Source organism: Dermacentor albipictus, chromosome 9 (assembly GCF_038994185.2).
Source record: "Dermacentor albipictus isolate Rhodes 1998 colony chromosome 9, USDA_Dalb.pri_finalv2, whole genome shotgun sequence".
Lineage (NCBI taxonomy): Eukaryota > Metazoa > Arthropoda > Arachnida > Ixodida > Ixodidae > Dermacentor > Dermacentor albipictus.
The window spans coordinates 40,207,870-40,231,546 of record NC_091829.1 but is presented as its reverse complement, the minus strand read 5'-3'; the positions used below and the strand labels follow the sequence as shown (position 1 = coordinate 40,231,546).

General features: G+C 47.0%; 1 long non-coding RNA gene across 2 annotated transcripts; it reads left to right on the top strand.

Moving 5' to 3' along the window:
- Positions 1 to 5,099: 5,099 nt before the first annotated feature.
- On the top strand, positions 5,100 to 17,356 carry LOC139049778 (uncharacterized). 2 transcript variants are annotated; one of them, XR_011508569.1, is made up of 3 exons: positions 5,100 to 5,485; positions 7,681 to 7,773; positions 17,197 to 17,356. It is a non-coding gene; the product is annotated as an uncharacterized lncRNA (long non-coding RNA). The 2 variants fall into 2 exon arrangements; XR_011508570.1 differs by lacking the exon at positions 5,100 to 5,485 and adding an exon at positions 6,998 to 7,208.
- The last annotated feature ends 6,321 nt before the right edge of the window (positions 17,357 to 23,677 follow it).

Here is a 23,677-nt window from a genome sequence, read left to right as displayed (position 1 = left end):
AAAAGGAGAGAGAGAGAGAGAAAATATAAGAACGCGTAGAACCACGGGTTTTTCTCGGCGGTCACAGAAGCTGGGCTGCGTACTTCTTTGTTGTACAAAAGCAACCCTACACTTTTACTACACATCACTCTTACCACGTCATTTTCAAACGATCCTCGACTGGACGCCTTCTTTCTGCTCAACCGAACTGACCACAGCGCCACCTCTCGGCTGACAAAAGCGCTATGATTCTCAAGATTTGCTGCGGTCCGTCATCCTAACCCAGTGGCCACTTCTCTCGCGGAGCTACGCTGCGGTCGACTTTCTCGAGTTCAGGAGGAATTTTCTAGAATACAGGTTTTACACTTGTCCAACATGAGTTTCACGAGGCGAGGAAAAATGTTTCTCCTTGAAGAACTTATAGGAAGATGAATAATTGTGAAGAAGCACGCAAGCAGCGGCGTATTCTTTTCATAGCGTAATGTAAATACAGGTTGAAATGCTAGTATTATTATTTTAGACCATACTCAGTACCCCAGCCATTAGGCAAGTTGTTAAGGTGCAATAACAAATAGGCTCAAGTTACATCAATAGGCGTCTGATAAAAACTTTGCTAACTATACAGTAATAACTGCGATTAGTTAGCGTGTGCAAAAGCGAAGTGTCACAGGTGAGCGCTTGTAACACGGACTTTCAGCTAACTCCACAATGTTAGCTTGTGTATGACGAAGGAGCTGGTTCTCATTTGTAGTTACGATGTCTTTTGAAAGACGGTTCCAGCTTCCAGTCAGAGGACATACGAGGCAATAAGGATCAATAAAAGATAGGGTTACAGAATGAGATGTCGAAGTTATGTGGGCTATGGCAGGAAGACGAAGGTCCAAGAATTTGTTTGAAGCGTGGTATTATGGTGCAACGCGTCTATGAGAAACTAGTGTGGACATCACGCAGGAGACAGAACAGCAAAGCTGTTTCGCACTGATGTTAGACCGCCGTTCGGTTGTAATATATATATATATATATATATATATATATATATATATATATATATATATATATATATATATATATATTGAAGTACATAAGACAAATACACCTGAACGTACAGGGCAGCAGTCTTGGAAACATATTCTGTAAGCTGGCAATTATATTTATAGTATCATAGCACTTCGCGCAATACTTAATGTATCTGCAGTGTGATCTTCTGTTAAACGGTACATTTGAGTATAGAGCACGCGGACATTTTTCTGAAGTGAAAAATTGCCCGACTTTGCTGCAGATGACTTGTAGTCTGTGGCTTTGGCCCCTTTATACACACATGTGAAATCACGCAGCCTTGGTAATTAGAACATGCACTTAAGCTGCTCACTAGAGTGTGCCCTTTAACATTGCATCAGGCTGTGCGTCACCATTTATGAAAGCCTAATCGCAATAGCAGCCAAGAAGGAACCCTAAAAGAAAGAGTAAACAAGTTCAAACTCAAATTATTCTCGAACAAGTTAATTTTTGTTGATTTTGCCGTAATAAGTTAATTATCACGAGAGAAAAAATCATGGTCAATGTTCCGGTTTCTTTTTCTGTATTCCAAACCCACAGCTTCGGTACGTCAGTAGGACGTCATAGATTTCAGAGCGCCTTCTTTTCAGGACCGTTGTGGCAGAGTAAGGGTTCGCGAAACCTGTGTGGTTTAGGCTTTGGATGGAATTCTCTTAGAAAACGACGAAGTACATTTTCACCGACACAGAATTAATAAGGCTTCATGAAATTCATGACATCGTGGAGGGATGTTGCGGGAATTTCGAAAGCGTTGTGGTCATGGAGATGACGTGCAACAAATTATCGAGCAACTTAGTCGACAGAGTGCAACAGTAGGCGTGAAGATTAACACGGAGAAGACTGAGGCAATTTTTGAATAGCCACTCGACAGAGCGAAAATTCGTGATTGGTCGTCGGTCCATGCAATCTGTGTAATCTTGCATTTAACCAGGGTGAATCATTCGCAGGGGACTGTGATCATGAGAAGCGCTCTTACGCAAGAACAAAATTGATTGGAATCTACAGGGCAGGCATTGTCGAATCATGACCGCTAGCTTACCGCTCATTGAAAATTGCATTCCTTCCGTTCTAATAAATAGAGGACGAAATTGGGGCGGGGGGGGGGGGGGTGCACGAAAAAGAAAGTTGAGAAAAAGTTAGGAGTCCCGCAACGAGCGATAAAAAATGTTATGCGTAACGTTATGAGACTGCTAGACAGCCATGTGGATTACAGAGGAAGCAGGGGCAGCCGCTATTCTGGTCGAGGCACAAATGGAGTCGGGGAGGACTTCAAATGCACGGGGCAAATAACCTGTGTGACCTATTAAAGCTACAGAATAGTTACGGAGAGAAGGGAAGTAGCTGTCAAGGACGGCAAAGAAGTGGGCAGTGTGGCGAAAAATAGGTCATTCAAAGCCACTGGTTGGTGTCAGCCGGCGCAAGACAGTGACAGTCGGGGATTGCAGGGAGAGGCCTTCGCCCTGCTGCGTAATAATCGGGTGACCATGATGATGATGATGATGATGATGATTATGATGGTGATGATGATGATGATTAAGGTGGAGTCGTGCACGTACCGTACAGGCAGCGCGCCAAAAATCGCCCCGGATGGTAGCCGACGGAAACTCTGAGCAACTTTCGCATCCTTTCGAGCCACATAAGACGCGACCAAGCGCCTCCCCTGAGCTTGTCGCAGTTCTTGGGTGCCGCATCGTAATTGACGTCGTAGACGGCGATTCCGACGGTCAGCTGCGTGTTGTTGTCCAAGGAGAGACAGAACTGCAAGGCGGCGCGTTAGGAACGTTAAGAACAACTGGCATGACGCTCAGCAGCCATCATTTTCACGCACTAACATGAGGTACAGGTCAGTGAGAACGTTGCGTTGTAGGAGGTAGACTTGTTTAAAACGACGGAAAGCTGAGCTGCGGGGGCGTTCGTGTTGTCCACTTCTCTTGCGTCCTGTCTGCACCCCTCGCCTTTTTTTTTTTGCATAGTGGAACAAAGATGCGAGGAGGCACTTGAAGGATACACGCACATAGCGCTGCGTGTGTGTATCCTTTGTGTGCCTCCTCGGGTCCTCCTTCCCTGTCCACGCTACAACTCGATCAAGATGAACAGCCGAAGGAGCCCACATCGCCTGTTTCCTTACGTCAAAATGACAAAACCCAGCGTATATGGTTATTATTATTTTAATTTTTTTGTCACAACGCTAAGTATGAAACTTTAAAGTTCGGACTTGAGCGCGAGGAACTTAGCGCGAAGCAAGTATTACTGTTCTTGACACGCCGGGGCGCGAGTTTTCGGTTGTGGACGGTTCAGCTAATCGCTTATTAAGGAATACTAACTATAATAATTATAGTGAAGCTGCTAGTGCCACTACACATGTGCTCCAATATGTTGCATGCCTTCTTCGCGCTGTCTTACGAGAGGTAGATCATTCGCCGAATTTAAATTTAAAAGAAAAGGGAGTAAATTTAAGAGGGATATAGAGGCTAATTTGGAGGTGTGGACTAATCAAAGGCTCGATAAAGATTGCTAAAACCTCGTTTTCTTGCTGTGATGAGGAGGAAACCAAAGTCTCTCTGCTGCAGTGGGAGAGCTAGAGGTGCCAGGAATATTATGTTCGGATGGGTACTTTGTTTCGAAAGGTTACAGGGCGCAAATTAAATGTGCTTTCGACGGGAAAAAGTGTCATCCATCAGAATGTAGCACGAAACGAAGGAAACCCATTGGGGTTTCTCAGAAACAGCGCTTCTTAGTTGAGAAAAAATTCGTCCTAGTCCGGGATTCGAAGCCGGCTCCAGCGCTTTACCTGACCGGTCGGGGCTGCAAATTGCAGCGCGAGGGCAAATTAATCTACAACTCAAAGCACAGGGACGCTGAATATGGCGGATATGTTTTGCCGAATCCCGCAAAGTTGGGTTTCATGCAACTGCGCTGGCGTTTCTAGAAGTTCTCACAAATCTGCTGTCTTTTATTTTTCTATTTTTGTATAGTGTCCGTTTTAAGCTATGTTGCAACTCGAAAAAGGAGTAGGCTCGCGGTAGGCACGCGAGCATCCTGTAGATAAGCCAAAAACATGGTGGGCCGGTTACCTTTTTTTCGAGGGATTCTTCCGTCTCGAACGTCATCGTAAAGCCATGCTTCTTGTCGAATGTAAATCCGGTGACGTGATTTGGCGTGTACTCGAAGTTTTCGGTATATCCAAAGCTGCTGTTGCCGCAAACATGAAAATGGCCGTAATAGAGAGACAATTAAGGAAGGGCGAGCTTATTGAACGTTTTCTTCGACGCCCACTATAGTATAGCATAGCAGTGCAGCAGTATGATAAGCACAGCCTGTGCTTATCACGAGTTGCAAGCTTTGCAAATCTGAAATTTGACTGTTGTTCTCTTAAGGCGCCCCGGAGATCAACACGTAAGGTCGTCAAGTGACGTGGCGAGACTCGGGTAGCGAGACAGAGGGATGGCCACTTGCACCCACCACCATTAATTTCGGCGGGCCCACTGCGAATCGCAAACGAGCACGATTGCAAGACTATAGGACCCACACTAGCTGTGTCACAAGTTGACCATACAAGGTTTGCAAACTGTGAACAAATGTCGCTGGTGTAATTCATTACGTCGTTTCTGTATCCTAGCGCCAATACGCCCTGAGCAGCAAGACTTTTCACGTACCCTACTGCGGCTGAGTCCAAGTACAGCCTCCCGAATAATTTTTTGGGAATCAGTGTTATTTTACACGCGGATTTTAGTAAAAGTAATGGGGGAGAAGAGGATCCCTATCTTGCATTGCACAGAGTGCAATTACCACCACCCGTTCGGAGAAACGCGGTTTGAGTCGATAGGCCGAGGCAGATGGGGCTGATTGTGTGTGTACGATGCGTGTGCTACCGCTACGACTAGAGTGCCTAAAGCAGGAACGTTATGAGCTAGCGAATCAGGTTGGAAAGCAAGCACACTAACTCAAGTGTGAACAGAATCACCGGAAGGGGTAGCACAGAAACTAGCCAAAGCAGAAAACTTGTTGAGGACTGTCATTCCCCTAAAGAATGGTGGTCACTTCCGTGCGAGCACAGCGAACATGGGCTCGCTTCGGAGCAGGCTTAGGGTAGGAAAGGAAAACCACCGCGACGAAAGGCAATGACGGACACGTCAGTAATGCTCCCTAAGGGTCTACCACTGACGGGGCGGCTGGGGTAGCCGATAAAGCGAAGGATTATGCTGCGTCATGAACTGAGGGAGGGCATCATCGCTTAAGGTACAGCTCTCGAGATCGAGGAGGAGGAGAAGAAATAAACATTTTATTTAAACACTGGAATAACATTCGTGCGGGCGGAATCCTTATTCCAGGGCCACACTGGCTCTAGCGGCTCATTCGGCCTGGTCCAAGGTTGCCTGCCGGCTTCCCAGGTCCTGGCCGGCGAGTCAAACCTCCCACGACCTTTCAATATCGTTGCGTGCGACGAGGGGTGAGTTACCCTCTGCTGGTCTTTGTTTGGAATGCCAAGTGATGTGTTTGAGGGTTGGTGTTTCGCCACACCAAGAACAGTAGCCATCGTATTGGGGCGACTGTATTTTGCTCACAGTGTGTATTGTGAGGTATGTGTTTGTGTGCAGCCGCCTCTAGCTCCTGGATTGCAAGCCTATCAGTTAAGGGTGGGGCAGCGCCATTGTCTTTGGACTCTTGAAAAAGCGGACGGAATGTGCAAGACTGCAGAATCGGCGGCCCTGAAATGCAAGGTTTCGATAAGACGGAAGTCAGCATTGACGTTATTTCGGTCTCTGTCTATCATATATATATATATATATATATAAATATATATATATATATATATATATATATATATATATATATATATATATACATATATATAGGAGGGTGACGTGCGCAGCAGACGCGGGTGGGGGCAGGTGTACATGGGAAAAGGGGGTTGTGCAGTTTATATAAACGTGAAAACATGATAGAGTATATTAAATTGAGTAGTAGGCAGGCATAAATTTTCGAAATGCGAAATGCTGGCATACTGTGCTTTGTGCCTTGATTGATGATATGAGAATTTCAATTTCAAGTTAGTGCTTTTAAGTATGCGAAGTTGCTACGTGCCAAATTAATTCCAATGATCAGCTCTCGAACTGCTTTCTGGGCTAATGAACTGCGAGGCCAGGCACCCAAGATTTTTGCTTCTGTAAAAAACAAAAAACTTAGTTCGCGCTGAGTTCAAGTCTCCTCTTAAGTTATGCTAAGATTCTTAGGCGACGAAAAGAAACCTTCAAAGCCGCCTGTCATTTATACAGTGCTTGTACTGTCGTTTCTACTGAGTGCTCTATTTTCAGGAACCTCAAAGGTTTCATGATTGTATTGCACTTAGTATTACTCTGACAGAAGAATATGAAGAACGAACATTAAAGAACTCGAAACGCACTTGTTCTTTAATGTTCGTTCTTGAAGTTCTTCCGTACGTATAATGCTGAGCACAACAAAATCATGCATGTCCACAAACTAGCTCCGTTCAACGCTTTAAAAAACAGAAACGTTTCTTGTTGGAAGTTTTGAACGCTCTTATTAAATGCCACAGGTTACCTCACGATTGGAAGGAAGCATTATTTGGTTTCAAATAGTTTTACAGCGAAGCTGTTAGCCTTTAGTTGGTCGGGATTCTTCGTGTCTCTCAGAAAAAAAGAAGGAGTAGGAAAATGTGCACATCTCCTTTGGAATCAGGGATCGAACACATGGCTCAGTATTCATTTAAATGAAAGAAAGCACAAAACAAACGTGAAAACCGTATGATGGATAATAAGACGCCTGTGAACAATGCGAGGCACGTTTCTTCTGCCCGCATGTGTTTGCCGGTGAAGATAACGGCTGCATAAGCTGCTCCGGTGGGAAAGGGGCAAGAGCAGCGTACGAACCAGTGAGTGATGTCACCAAACTTCATACATAAAAGGGAGACCCATCTAGCAACCTATTCAGTTCATTGCAAGACCGCTATGGGTAGGCCACGCAAAGTTAAGACTCCCGAAGGGCAGCGTGAATACGACGAGCGTCGAAGAGTGCGAAACCGTAATGCTCAACAACGGTGTCATGCTAAGACTAGGCAGAACAACAAAACGTTTCCTATCCTCACCGACAGCTTTTGAGCGGTTTTCCAACAGCTTCCCTGAACATCCACTTACGCAGGGTCCGGAGGACGAGTGAGTGTTTTTTTTTTCTTCTTTTTTTACAGTACTTACCGCGGAGCTATCAACTTGGCGTAGTGAGCTAGTGGCCACAGAACTATGAATGCAAAAGAGAAAACTTTGTAAAAAGAACGGCTTCCAGTGCACGTCCAGTGCTCGGCGATTGAAACGCGAAACTCTCACATCATGGAGGCCGGCTCCTTCTTTGGCGGCACCGTTGTTGGCTGGGAAATGGCTGAGTGGACCGAATACCGTCACGATGCATCGAAGCGAGTCTCGCTTTTCACGTGTCCAAAAAGATGCATCAGCTCTGTGTCCCCAGCGCCCACCTGTGGCGAAGTACAGGCCGCCATGCTATAAGAGCATCGCGTTTCAATCGCTGAGCATTACCTTCCCCAACCTTCGCATTTTATAAAATTTTCAACTATTAGTTTCATTTATTTACGTGTGACTTTGCCTTGCGCGTCTCATTTTTTTTCTTTGGCAGCCCACATCTGAATACAAGATGTGGCACGCTGGATCGATTATCGCTGGCTTCGTGCAGACCTTCGCCAAGGATATCACTTTCGTCACCGTGAAGGTAGTTTTTTTTTTACAATCTATTATATTGGCGCAGTGATTGAAACGTTTTGGGAGTTGTGTCGATCAGGTCCTGTGATACCTCGCGAGGCTGGAGCGCTCAAAGAAAAGCCGTCATTCGCTGCTGTGTCGGGTAGAACACAGCCGAACAAGAAGCAGTTAAGGAATTCCAATATCGCTAATATTCCTAGAACTCAGGCTTCACGAAAACGCGGACGATGTTTTGTGCGACAGGGTGATAAACGCAGGCGTAGGCAGCTACACAATGCGTGGCATTATGGTGAAGATAATAGGTGGTTGTGCCTTAGAAAGGCACAAAATAGAAAATGAAGATGAGCTGTGTTAGTAAATTATCCCCCTACAATACCAGAAAAGAGACAGTCATCGTAAGAGAAGGCTTGCTAATGCAGGAAACACTCAAAGACCATTGATGGCGCCACCTTGAAGTTTTCGCACCAGACTCGACGTCATGTCATGAATTTCAGGCGCGTACGTAATATTTCATCGAAAAAATTGATTTCTTTATATTCTGAAAGAGCCAAAGAATGAACTCGAATGCTTTCGCAAACTTCAGTCCTACACAACGAAGAAATGTGGGAAAACATTTTTAGATTAGTGACGTCACACGGAGTTGCATGCGCTGGGATCATTCTGGGATCATTCTGGGATTCTGCGACGATCAGTTTCGGCGATACTGTCGCCTTGGCTACGCCTTTGCCATTGGCACGCGCTGATTGGCTGTAACAGCAAAATCAGATGAGCTGATTGGCTGGTTGCGCACTGCGTCATGTGATTTTTCACAACAAGCCAATGAGCGTGCACCTCATGGCAATACTATCACCGAGGCGGCGCTGTCACCGAAAGTAATCGTCGCAAAATACTTTCCAAGGTTGAGCGCTTTTTTGTGCTTTGTTAATCAAGCTGTTAAAGCAAAACTAACGAAAATGAAGGTTTGAAAGTATACTTTATTCTTATAAACTAGTCCCCTTAAATGTCTTTTCGGTATTTACTACTATTATACAGTTTCTTGTACTGATGAGCTACATACTTGGGCAGGCAGATTTTAGAGAACTTCTACAGAGCTTCAACAGAAAGCGACGGCGTGCTTTATACGAAAAACGGTGACCCTCCACGGCCGCCATAATCCACCGCTAATCTTTCAGCCTCTTTAAGCTTGTAAATAAAAAAAAAAGTGCGAGAAGATTATGTCAGGAGATTTTTTGCTCTGTGAAAGGGAGGTAGAAATCCAGGTATGCAGTCTCCGCTCTTTTGCTGGTCCCGTGTCGGTTGAAGCGTTTAAATTTAAAGCACCTTGCGCTTTATACCATATTCAGACCGGGTGATTCCTGGCGTTTGCAATTTAGAGACCAAATTGATTGTTCTTTTCGATACAGCTTAGAAAAATCACTAAACAAACGCACTTCTCCCTTTCACTGTATTTTAGATTTTTAGGCGAAAGGGTGGGATGTGTCTGCACTTTCTATGATGAAATGCTATTCTACATAGCGTGAGGCGGACTTTTTCTGTACACCAGAATCGGCATTGAGCCTTGTATTAACTTGCCGCTGGAGGTCGTGTGGGATTGCTGGCAATATTTTATATTTTAGTAAACGTGATGTTACGCTGCGCTTCGTGCACTTATGCAAGCGTCATTTGTCCGAGACAGCGTCCATAATAAATAGTAATGCTTGACATTCCTTAGCGCGATAGCGCTAAGGGCTCCGTGTCGCAGAAAATGCGGTTTCGGCGTCCGTTAGCGAACATTTCCACATATATCTAGATGCATGTATACTCCACGCCTTGCTATATGACATGCGGTATCATCATCATCATCATCATCATCATCATCATCATCATCAGCCTGGTTACGCCCACTGCAGGGCAAAGGCCTCTCCCATATTTCTCCAACAATCCCGGTCATGTACTAATTGTGGCCATGCCGTCCCTGCAAACTTCTTAATCTCATCCGCCCACCTAACTTTCTGCCGCCCCCTGCTACGCTTCCCTTCCCTTGGGATCCAGTCCGTAACCCTTAATGACCATCGGTTATCTTCCCTCCTCATTACATGTCCCGCCCATGCCCATTTCTTTTTCTTGATTTCAACTAAGATGTCATTAACTCGCGTTTGTTCCCTCACCCAATCTGCTCTTTTCTTATCCCTTAACGTTACACCTATCATTCTTCTTTCCATAGCTCATTGTGTCGTCCTTAATTTGAGTAGTACCCTTTTCGTAAGCCTCCAGGTTTCTGCCCCGTAAGTGAGTACTGGTAAGACACAGCTATTATATACTTTTCTCTTGAGGGATAATGGCAACCTGCTGTTCATGATTTGGGAATGCCTGCCAAACGCACCCCAGCCCATTCTTATTCTTCTGATTATTTCCGTCTCATGATCCGGATCCGCCGTCAATACCTGTCCTAAGTAGATGTATTCCCTTACGACTTCCAGTGTCTCGCTGCCTATTGTAAATTGCTGTTGTCTCCCGAGACTGTTAAGCATTACTTTAGTTTTCTGCAGATTAATTTTTAGACCCACTCGTCTACTTTGCCTCTCCAGGTCAGTGAGCATGCATTGCAATTGGTCCCCTGAGTTACTAAACAAGGCAATATCATCAGCGAATCGCAAGTTACTAAGGTATTCTCCATCAACTTTTATCCCCAATTCTTCCCAATCCAGGTCTCTGAATACCTCCTGTAAACACGCTGTGAATAGCATTGGAGATATCGTATCTCCCTGCCTGACGCCTTTCTTTATTGGGATTTTGTTGCTTGCTTTATGGAGGACTACGGTGGCTGTGGAGTCGCTATAGATATCTTCCAATATTTTTACATATAGCTCATCTACACCCTGATTCCGTAATGCCTCCATGACTGCTGAGGTTTCGACGGAATCAAACGCTTTCTCGTAATCAATGAAAGCTATATATAAGGGTTGGTTATATTCTGCACATTTCTCTATCACTTGATTGATAGTGTGAATATGGTCTATTGTTGAGTAGCCTTTACGGAATCCTGCCTGGTCCTTTGGTTGACAGAAGTCTAAGGTGTTCCTGATTCTATTTGCAATTACTTTAGTATATACTTCGTAGGCAACGGACAGTAAGCTGATCGGTCTATAATTTTTCAAGTCTTTGGCGTCCCCTTTCTTATGGATTAGGATTATGTTAGCGTTCTTCCAAGATTCCGGTAAGCTCGAGGTCTTGAGGCATTGCGTATACAGGGTGGCCAGCTTCTCTAGAACAATCTGTCCACCATCCTTCAACAAATCTGCTGTTACCTGATCCTCCCCAGCTGCCTTCCCCCTTTGCATATCTCCTAAGGCTTTCTTTACTTCTTCCGGCGTTACCTTCGGGATTTCGAATTCCTCTAGACTATTTTCTCTTCCATTATCGTCGTGGGTGCCACTGGTGCTGTATAAATCTCTATAGAACTCCTCAGCCACTTCAACTATCTCATCCATATTAGTAATGATATTGCCGGCTTTGTCTCTTAACGCATACATCTGATTCTTGCCAATTCCTAGTTTCTTCTTCACTGTTTTTAGGCTTCCTCCATTCCTGAGAGCATGTTCAATTCTATCCATATTATACTTCCTTATGTCAGCTGTCTTACGCTTGTTGATTAACTTCGAAAGTTCTGCCAGTTCTATTCTAGCTGTAGGGTTAGATGCTTTCATACATTGGCGTTTCTTGATCAGATCTTTCGTCTCCTGCGATAGTTTGCTGGTATCCTGCCTAACGGAGTTACCACCGACTTCCATTGCACACTCCTTAATGATGTCCACTAGATTGTCGTTCATTGCTTCAACACTAAGGTCCTCTTCCTGAGTTAAAGCCGAATACCTGTTCTGTAGCTTGATCTGGAATTGCTCTATTTTCCCCCTAACCGCTAACTCATTGATCGGCTTTTTATGTACCAGTTTCTTCCGTTCCCTTTTCAGGTCTAGGCTAATTCGAGTTCTTACCATCCTATGGTCACTGCAGCGCACCTTGCCGAGCACGTCCACATCTTTTATGATGCCAGGATTAGCGCAGAGTATGAAGTCTATTTCATTTCTAGTCTCGCCGTTCGGGCCCCTCCACGTCCACTTTCGGCTATCCCGTTTGCGGAAGAAGGTATTCATTATCCTCATATTATTCTGTTCCGCAAACTCTACCAATAACTCCCCCCTGATATTCCTAGTGCCTATGCCATATTCCCCCACTGCTTTGTCTCCAGCCTGCTTTTTGCCTACCTTGGCATTAAAGTCGCCCATTAGTACAGTGTATTTAGTTTTCACTCCACCCAGTGCCGATTCCACGTCTTCATAGAAGCTTTCGACTTCCTGGTCATCATGACTTGATGTAGGGGCGTAGACCTGTACAATCTTCATTTTGTACCTTTTATTAAGTTTCACAACAAGACCTGCCACCCTCTCGTTAATGCTATAGAACTCCTGTATGTTACCAGCTATATTCTTATTAACCAGGAATCCGACTCCTACTTCTCTTCTCTCCGCTAAGCCCCGGTAGCAAAGGACGTGCCCGCTATTTAGCACTGTATATGCTTCGTTTGGCCTCCTAACTTCACTGAGCCCTATTATATCCCATTTGCTGCCCTCTAATAGCACTGCTAGACTCGCCTCACTAGATAACGTTCTAGCATTAAACGTTGCCAGGTTCATATTCCAATGGCGGCCTGTCCGCAGCCAGACATTCTTAGCACCCTCCGCAGCGTCGCAGGTCTGACCACCGCCGTGGTCAGTTGCTTCGCAGCTGCTGGGGACTGAGGGCCGGGGTTTGATTGTTGTGTTCATAGGAGGTTGTGGCCAAGTACTGCACCAGGGTGGCCAATCCTGCTCTGGTGAGGGAGTGCGTTACTGGTTCTGGTCACCGGGATCAGGCCACACTCCAGGCCTGTTTTTGTGCAATTTTATCAACACGCGGATTTTTTTTTTAATCCGGTGGAAAATTGCCGGCACCGGGATTCGAACCACGGACCTCTTGCACGCGAGGCGGGTGTTCTACCTCTACGCCACCGCTGCAACTATGACATGCGGTATATGGAAGTTATATTGCCACAACATTATATCACTAAAATTGCTCACACGTTGTCTTACATTCTTCACAAAGTTATTCCTCGGTATTTTGAGAGTGACCGCCCACAAGCAATTGTCACGAAACAAAACAACGACAGTGCCTGTGTTTCATAATAAATCTTCTCAGACTGAAATATTAGAAGCGAAAAACAACGACAGAAACCTGAAGATGATACAAGTTTTTGGCGTGGCTGTGCACGACCTCCAGGACCGGCTCACGCAAGAGGCCGTGTTCCTACGAGAAAGCTCGCCTCCGTGCATAGCGTTCGCCGCCAGCGTTTCAGGGTAAACATTACGGCTACATATGCTGTAGTTGCCGGGAAGCGTGAGAACCAGTCAGACATCTTTGAATGCTATCGCGTTCCAATCTTAAAGGCGAAGATTAAGCATCTTTCCAACAATGGACAGGGAAGAACCTTCTTACAGACTGGTGTAGTATCAGGGTGCTTTTAGAGGACAGATACTACTCTCAAAAACTTGGAAAACTCTTAAGCTTCGCCTTCAAGAGTAAAGCGCGATAGCGTTATCGCACCCCGTTCGCACTGCCCACTCATTCGCTCGGCGTGGTCTTGAGTCACACAAAGACGAAACGTGCGTCTGAGCAAGCGGAACGAACAGAAAAACTCGGTGTCTCGGAGGGAGAAACGATCTACGCGACCCAAACGTCGTGATCGGCATGGACAGCCGGGCCGCGACGTGCCATGAAGGCGGACGCTATCATGGGGCTGACGCCTCGATGGGATCGTCCTCTATATCGCTTGAGAGCACCACGCATACCCATGACTCCTCGCCAGCTGCACGGCACACACCGCAAAGGACGCTTTCCCATGAGACGCGCTATGGCGCAGCGATCACGTCAGAGGCGTCCCGCATCGGACGCTGCACCTAGGAATCGCGCTGTGAGCGGAAAGAGGAGCCGCGTCGCGTAAACACAAGGGTTCGAGTGACGCACGCTTGAAGTTGGAAGGGGAGAGAGCAAGAAAACTTATTAAACGCAGGGATATTGCGGCATCCTCGCACCGGTCACCGCACGGCGCCAATGCGCTCAAACGAGACAAAGGGGAGAAGCGGGCGAGTGGCACGCCAGCTGTCGGGGCAGCGCCGTACATTGCGAGGGGGGGGGGGGTCTTCTGTGTTTGCCGCAAGATGGCTCTGCGTGTGCGCCAAGCGCGGAAGAAATGTAGCAGAAACGTACTTCGCTGCGCGTTTAACTGCGACTTCTGTAATTTGCATGCTCACAAAAACCGATATACACCGCAGTGTAACTTTCTACGGCACGTTTCTAAGGCAACACCGCATTCACTAGAGGCGCTTTTGTCCCGCTTTGTATCATCGAACTCATGGCTGAGTGGAAAAAAAATTAATGAATTGCCTCCCTCTTATGCAAGATCACACATTGTCTTAATTCCCAAAACTGACGAAGCAGAGAAGTTACAAGTAACAGCGTAACCGCCAATTCCACTCACAAATGTGGTTCAAAAAATTCATATGAAAGTTTTAGCGCGAAGATTACAATCAGTAATCCAGAAAATCGTTGGACCGCATCAAACGTGCGGGATCAAGGGACGATCTATTTCGACTAATATTCACACAGCAAGATGCGTGCTGTAGTGCTGCGATATTACAAAGAGCCGCGTGGCCATCTTGCATCGAGACCTTGAAAAAGCTTTCGACTGTGTCGCGCATGAAATTTTGCTTTGCGTACTATACCATGTTATTGTTGGTTCTGTTATTCGCGAGGGCGTCGCCCTGGCGTATCGGAACTGCACGGCGAGATTGATCGTTAACCACAGTCTGGGGGCCTCCATCAGCGTGCAGCGGTCGGTACGCCAGGGTTGTCCCCTTAGCCCTCTTTTGTTTTGCATCTACACAGAGGCGATGTGCTTAAACATTGTAAAAAAAGAGACAACTCTCTGCTCTCGGTTGCAAGCAGTGGAAGTCAAGCTATTGGCATATGCGGATGATGTGGCGGTTTTTTCAACCAGTAGGGAAGGTGTATCTGAGGCTACTAAATGTGCAGAGAACTTCTCCCAAGTCACAGGCAGCAGAGTGAGCTTAGACAAATCGCTAGGGCTCTGGCACGGAGAATGGCAATCGATGCCCGAACGCTTTGCAAACGTGTCCTGGGGGACGACCCCAATGAAGTACTTGGGAGTACCTCTAGAATGCTATCTTGATAGCGCGACATATTGGAAAGCGTAGACGCATGATACACGTGGAAAGGCGGAAAGATGGAAAGGAACGAACTTATCGATTTTTGCTAGAGCCACCGTGTGCAATCTGTTCTTCATTAGTCGGCTGTGGTATTTAATGCAGGTGTCACATTGTGCAAGGCTCAATGTACAGAAGCTGCATCAAATTTTCGCCATTTTCGTATGGGCGGCGCAATGGGAGAGGTGAAGCCGAAGGAATTTGTTCAGAGGAATTAAGAATGGTGGTTTGGGCCTGGGACACCTTCTTTTTGTGGCAGAGTGTTAACAGGTTTCTTTTCCTTCGCGACGTCAGCGATCCTTTTTTGCGCACCGCATGCCAAGTAAGGCTCGGGCGCGCGTTGTGAGATTTTGTTGTTTCAACCGAAACACTCATGGGAGGCATTTTTGGATATTTCAGAGAAGTTGTCGCAAGTGTACGATTCCTTGCAACGAGGTTTTCAAATGAATATTTATCTACTGTCAAAAAGGAAAAAATTGTACAAGGATTTGTGTGACGTTGTTCGCCGGAGCCCATGTACAGAGCCTTGTACAGTGAAGACCCTGGTAGCGCCGTGTTAAAGAGAGTGAAGAAAATTCAAGTTGCGCCAGTAGTTAAAACCTTTTTTTTAATTTACACATTTTTTTAATTTTTTGGAACGTACCACAAAGAATGTTAAAGAAACAATTTCCCCTCGACCTTCATGTAATACGGTATTTACCCATTACTAACGAGGAGTGTTTTCCATTTGATTTATTAATTTTATTGCCTCCACAGTATTTGGCGCTCCCTGAATGGCAGGATACTATTGTGATCACGGCGCACGACCTACATCGAATTTATTTTTGTGAAACTGTGCATTGGTTTGTTGAGATTTTGAAGGCCGGTGGGGATACTCCAGAGTGGGTGTCGAGGGTGGAGCCATTGATGGCTCTAAATGAATTCTAATGTGACGAAGCCAGCCCCCTACCAGGCTGACTATGCCAATACGACGTGGTCATTGCATCCTGTAAATTTTGTTTTGTGTATTGCTATTGCTGTTCTTTCTTTGTCAAAGTCAGGCAATAAAGGAAAAAAAACTCATGGCTGAGTGGAAGCGTCTCTGTCTCACACTCTGGAGACCCTGGTTCGATTCCCACCCAGCCCATCTTGTAGGTATTTATGAATTGCCTGCCGCCATTTTTCGGTCACGACCAACGCCACCGACGCCGACGACACCGGCTTTTCTGCGACACGAGCTCTTTAAAGCTGTCGTGTTAAAAGCACACTCTCCTAACATTGTATTATGCCTTTATTTATAGCCATTTGAATTACTGTATCAGTTCTTGGAGTCTTTCATATCGCTGTCATATAGCTTCTTTGCAGCCCATACAAAATAATGCCGTCCGTATCATCGCTTCGGCTGCTTATAACGCTCATGTTACCCCCACCTTCACTGAGCTAAGTATCCTCACAATAAAAAAAGTTATCTGGTATAACCACACCATCGTTATCTACCGACTTCTTAAAAACCCACAATTACATTATATCATTGGCAGGAATAGCCTTGCCAGTCCTAACAATACCAGGTTCTCTTTATAAAATAATCTTTTACTTGCAAAATCACGCAGAAACTATGGCGAACTAACTGTTGGTTTGCTAGTGTGAAAATGTGGAATAATTTGTCTGCTCACGTGCAATCCTCACCTACATTATCGTCATACCAACGTTCACTGAGAGCTTCTATTAATACCTTGTAAACTGCATCTCTTCTTTGAAGTATTTTTTATGTTGTGTTGTGTTGCCATACGTTTTATTGCTTTATTACTGTAGAAATTGTGTAATCCGTTCTTTGTTCATAACTGCAATTGACGCCTTTTTATTTACATATTATTATCTAACTAAGAACAAGAGGTCCCGCTGCAGTTTCTAACTGTGGGACCTCTTTCTGTATAACTTCTACTGCATATATGTACTACTAATGAATGAAGCAATAAGTGTGAAACTTGAAAGTGGAAACTTGGAATTCAGTTATACTCGGGTTACTAAGAACATATAATCGAAGCACAGGGATATCTTTTTTGACACGGTGACCAAAGAAATCAATTGAAATTTGCAAATATCGGATCTACTGCAGTGTTGCACTTGTTGCCTGAAATACTGCTTCATCGCTCCAGGGTGCGGGCCACATGGTCGCCATGAGCAAGCCTGAAGAATCTCTGCAGATGATGTCCAACATTCTTTCAAGGAGCTCGTTTGAATGAAGAAAAACACACTTTCAGTGGAAAAGATCAATAAAGAAGAAGCGGAGTAAAAAAAATTCACCGGCGATCGCCGTAATCCCTAATGCGAAGTTTGAGCGCAGCTCCATACGTGTGTTCATTTCGTGGTTTATCGGCTGGCGTGGACAATCTGTCCGTGCGGCACGCTGCAGACGGACGCAAGTGTTGCAAAACAAGTAACAATCAAGCACAACAAAAATCTGCTCGGTGGGCCGAGCCAGCCGGCTCTTTATACATGGCTCGTCGAAGGTTTCAGGGTAATCGCTGGTGCCTGCGTGATTTGCACAAAGTACAAATTCAGATTTTCACAAAAGTACAAAAGTCCAGATTGCAAAAAAGGCTTCGGTGATTAGAATACGGAAATATCGTTAACACTCGAGAAAATTCTGATACATGCAGGCACGCCCTGGCGTGCGCGTGAACTTGTCTGATCTCGCAGTGAACTTGCCCTTTCAAAAGCGAACAGCTACGTCGACACAGTGGCTATAGCCCTCTATTCGTGATCGCTATGTCCCGGGTGCGATCCCCAGTCGTGGAGGCTGCGTTTTAGTCCGAACGCTCGCGTACCTTGCTTTGGGTACACTTCGAAGAACCCCCAGTTGGTCCTAAGATAATCTGGACCACCCAACAACGACTTTTCGCATAATCCCCGTGTTGCTATGGGCCCTTAAGCGTCATGAGATCTCCCCCGAAAAGCTCCTCGTGCTTGCGTCTGCCACCTGGTGTCGCATTGAAGACGCTATTCAAGTATGCACGAATACATAAGGATTCCTTATCGTAGACTCTGTTTCATTCTTAGGGACTACCGCTCGCAATGGGCGCAACCCTATAGTTACAGTATGTGTCGGTACTGCATATGTAATCTCGAGGCGAGGAAGTAAATATGAACAAAATGAAATCGCGACATTATCCTTGTCCCAGCCCCCGACATTTTCCAAATGTCGCACAAGATGTCCCGCAATAATGAACGGCGCTATACGCTACACAAAGATCTGCCACGCAACAAGTGGAGAAATCAATTAAAGATGGATTTTTGCCCTTACTCCCGTAGCTTACCAAACTCTAAGAAAGGCTACTCGGCTCGCACGCGTTACCTAGCAAAAAAAGAAACGAAAGAAAAAAATATCAGTTCCTTTCAACTGTGTGAAGAAGGATGACCAGCGGAGCTGTGTATGTGGGCCCCTTAATGGCGAACTCCACATCCGCCGCGGGTCGGCCCGGCATTGCATTATCTTCGGCATCGGCCCACGTATGGGGAGTGCTTAACGCCTACTTAACCTCAACCGCGGGTCGGGCCGGCATTGCACTATCTTCGGCATCGGCCCCCGTATGGGTAATTTTTTGCTTACAATGCCACGAAAATTACTTTGGGTGGTAGTGCTCTCCAGCTTCGCAGTAAAAAGGAATCGATGCCTATGGCAGTGAACCATGACGCGACAACGGGGCGCCTGCACGCAAAAGTGTAAGCCGAGGCTATCTGATACTAAGGACGCCAAGCCTGTGTCTGCATAACCTGAAATCACCACCATTTAGCAAGCTTGCATTATTCTTAGAAAATCTGCTTTTCGGATTGCAAGCACTGCAGTGACAAAAAAGAGTTTTTGCTTATGCGACACCCGCTGTCGCATAATGTTACTTTCCTTATGGGAATTTTGTTTTCGTTCAGTGCACTGCATGCGTCGTTGTGGGCGAATCATGAATCTTGAATGTCCGTGCGCCACGTGGTGTAAAAGCGCTGAACTAAGGGTGGTGTCCGGAATTGCTGGGGTTGTTTTCCTTTTCTCGCTTGCAGAGAAATCACAAACAATATGTTCGCGCTTAGTTTACCCGATCGTCGACGATATAGTTTCGGCATCTGAGAATCGCCGGTTTCTGTCGCTTCTTCAGTCTCACTGGATTCTACTCCACCATGAATTCGGCCGTGCGTGAGTGCCTCCACTTCAGGCGGCCGTTCTTTGTATCGTTCGACGGGACTCTTGCGCCAAATGTCAAAACTAGTAGGTAGCAGCCTCTCTTCTTCCATATCAGCCTTCGTGTTACGTCTCCGATGGCGTTCCTCCGGCAAGTGAGTGTTTACGTAAGTGACGTCACGACTCGTTTGACACATGTCAAACCGGAGAAGAAACCAAGCCGCTTCCTGCGCCGACATTTCGATGGCGTTCAGCATCTTTACTCCGAGCTGTTCCATTGCCGTTTCAAACGACAGTTGAGCCACAGGATGTTCGTCGATCAACGGCTTGACGGCTCTGCCTAAGTTGGAAACACCGCGGTTGCCCTTGTTGACGTACTGCACGACGTATGACGAACAGGCGTAAACATGAAATATGACCTGCAGATCCATGTTACATTTGAGCACAGAAGCTATCCAGGGGTTGAACGGGTTCACCTTACTTTGGTCTAACCCTCTCTTGAGCAGGAGCATAAGCCTGGCCGACCCGCTGCGAATCACCTCCTCGTACTCTTCATACCCACGTATCCCGTGGCATTTCCAGAACAGCTCAAACGACCGACACTCTGTAGTGCCCAAAGCCATGTGTACCGTTTCGTGTTTATTCTTGAGAAAGCGGTATCGCTTCAACTCGGCCTCGTCGTTGGCGGGCGGCTGCAGCGGAGTGAGTACCTTCGTTCTTAGCATCGGCCAGAACGGAGCGTGAAAGCGACACTTTGCCCATTCGCCCTTGCAACACGTGCATGTATGTTGGTGTGCCAGGCATCTCGGCCGTTCCAAGACGTCATGGTCGACACGCAGCAAGTGTTCGGCCATGGGCATGGTGTTCGGCATAAAGTCATTCTCGACCTCCTCGTCGGGGGCCTGATTCAACCATACAAGCAGATGAGCGTGAGGGCTGCCTCAGTGCTGAAAGTCAATTCATTTGAAACTCTCAACCACGTAGAAAGGCTTAAACGGACTGGTGCGAGAGTTTCGCAGCACCTTCATTATGACTCTAACCATATGTTCAAAGTATAAGGCACATGCGAGAGTTTCGCGGCACCTTCATTATGACTCTAACCATATGTTCAAAGTATAAGGCACAACGGCAAGTCCTGGGGCGTGCTTAAACATCTCCTCGACGAGGGCAGCACCATATCCAATGAGAGACACACGCTCGCCAGAGCCCTTCACGAAGCTACCACATCCTGTTCCGGGGACGAGCTCGTTGCCAAGCTCATGGAGAAATACCTTCCCATAAAGCGTGGAAACGAGAAAGACCGGTTTCCCGACTACCTCGGCCCAAGCCGTCCGGAATTGGACGAAGACTTTGCGGTGGGGGAAATTAGGCAAGCCATTTTCGCGCTCAAGGGGAAGTGTGCGCCAGGTGCCGACAGAATCACCAACAAGATGCTGCGGAACCTTGACGACGGTTCGATCGCATACCTCACCGAGAAGATCAACGAGACGTGGAATAACGGCAGCGTCCCAGAGCAATGGAAGACCGCCAACGTCGTCCTCATCCCCAAACACGACAAGGCTCTGAACGTGCACAACCTCCGACCGATCTCTCACCTTCTGCGTTGAGAAAATGGCGGAGCATGTCGTCCTCAACAGACTAAACAGATATCTCAAAGAGAACAACATATATACTCATAAAATGATTGGCTTCCGTGCCGGCCTGTCGTCGCAGGACGCCATGAAGATGATCAAACATCAAATCATCGACGGCAGTACCAGAGACACCAGGGCCCTGATCGGACTCGGCCTCGAGAAAGTGTTTGACAACGTTCTCCACGAATACATTCTGGCCTCCGTGGCACACCTCGAGCTGGGCCCCAGACTATATAACTACGTCCGTTCGTTCCTGACGGGGAGGAAAGCGAAGCTGGGGATCGGCGACTTTGTCTCCGACGAGGTGCTCCTGGGCTCACGGGGCACCCCGCAAGGCTCGGTCATTTCTCCTGCTCTCTTCAACATCTGCTTGATCGGCCGCTCGAGGAATCTGGCCCAAGTTGAAGGTATCAAACACACGATCTACGCAGACGACATCACCATCTGGTGCACCGGCGGTAGCGAAGGGCAAATAGAAAGCGCCATGCAAGAGGTGGTAGACGTCACGGAGCAGTACCTGCTACGCACCGGACTCAGATGCTCCCCGAGCAAATCTGACTTTCTCCTTTATAGAAAAGAAAAAGGCCGCAGACCAAAGGGCTGGAAACCGGTGCCCGAAAGTGAGAGTCACCTGTTCACTCGGAGCGGTGACCCGATACCCAGGGTCGACACCATCAGAGTCCTGGGTATGCTTGTAGAATCACGCGGTGGCAACGGCAGTGCGTTACGCAAGATAATTGCGAAAACCGACAATGCTTTTCGCCTTGTCCGAAGAGTCACGAACAGGCATCGTGGCCTCAAGGAGGACAACCTGCTTCGGCCCATCAACGCCTTTGTGCTGTGTCGCTTCACCTACACGGTGGCCATGCACAACTGGCTCAGAGCCACGCGGGAAAAGCTTAATGCCCTCATTAGAAAGTTCTTCAAGAGAGCCCTCGGGCTGCCCGTCAGAACGCATACACAGGACCTCCTTCGGCTCGGCATACATAACACCATGGAGGAGATAGCCGAGGCTCAGGAACGGGCCCAGCTAACTCGGCTGTCCACCACGCCGGCTGGCAGGTGTATCCTCGAGGAGATCGGACTCGCACCAACCAAGAACTTGGCTGAATACACCCTAGTCCCCAGAGAAATAGGGGAGAAGATCGTGGTTGCCCCTTTGCCCCCCAACGTTCATCCCATTCACAACGCAGGTCGTCGCAACGCAAGAGCATTGAATATACTAAAGCCAGTACACAGGGACAAAATCGCAGCAAGCTTCGCGGACGCAGCTGCATACCGAGACGGCAAGGCTTTTGTGGTTTTCGTCGTTGACACGCTGGGCAAAGTTATCAACTGTGCTTCCGTCCGGACGACGAACCCAGAGGTGGCCGAGCAAGTGGCCATTGCACTCGCCATGTAAGACGGTCGGAGTGACAGGGTGTATAGCGACTCGAAAGCCGCCATCAGCGCATTCCAGAAAGGCCGGGAAGCCCGGTGGGTAGTTCAAATTCTGAAAGGCGCCAAACATGGCAACACCTCCATGCACTCGATCCTTTGGTTCCCTGCACACGGTGGGGGAATTGAGAGGGTTCCTCGGAACCTCAACGAGTCTGCCCATGAGGCTGCGCGTGGCTTTACCGACCGCGCTGCCCTCGGATCGGGCGACTCTCTCCCTGGACACAGAGACGCTCCCATCACACACAATGAAATCACTAAATTCTTCTACTTAGACAGAAGGGTTCTCCCCCTGCCCCACTCCAAGTTAAGCAGGCCGCACGGGGTCACACTAAGACTTCTGGAAACGAACTCGTACCCAAATCCGGCGTCCCTTACTAGCATAGATCCCGAGATTTATCCGAATTGTTCTTGCGTGGCCTGTGGTGAAGTAGCAACGTTGCCTCATATGCTCTGGGAGTGCGGGTCGCTGGGCCCGAAGTTCACCAAGGAAGAGTGGGACGCGCTCCTGCGAAGTCCCGTCTTTGAGGACCAAATCCTGGCCACCCAGCGCGCCCGCGATCCGGACGGCAGGCTAGATCTGTCAGTCCCGTCGTGGGATTTGCCGGGTGCGCGTTTTATCGAGCTTTGCTGGACCAAATAAAAGTTTATTCACTCACTCAGTCATGCGGTTGCGTCGCTGTTGACCGGCGTGGCTGCATACTGTTGGTTCATTGCGCGCTCATCTACCCCTCAACCATTGGGCTTCACCCGCAGTTTATCGAGCATGTTTATCGCAGTTTCCCAAGCATATATATATATATATATATATATATATATATATATATATATATATATATATATATATATATATATATATATATATATATATATATATATATATATATATATATATATATATATATATATAACGAGAAGAAAGGGGGTTTCCCGAGGGGCCCGATTTTTATTAGTCATATTGTAAGAAGCCAACAAACACTGAAACCAAGAACAACATAGGGGAAATTACTTGTGCTTAATAAATGAAATAAAGAACCGATAAATAATGGAAATTAAAGTGAACGAAAAAATGGCTGTGGATTAGCTAAGGTTAATCCCAGGATGCGAAGCATACTAGCCTTTATTTTAACGCGACAGCCTTAAGGAGCTCGTGTCGCAGAAAAGCCGGTGTCGTCGGCTCAGGCGTGCGGCGCTTGCTCAGGCGCACATTTCGTTGTCGCGCCAACTGCTGCGTTGCTCGACGCTCACCGCGTCCGATGCGGGACGCGTAGTCGCTGTGCCGTACCAAAGCCACCTAGAAACAGTCTCTGTAGCACGCCGCAACCTTCGCTTCTCATTCCAACGAGCAGCTCTGCCTCCAGGAGGCATCTCACCTCGTGAGTGTCTAGCAGAGGC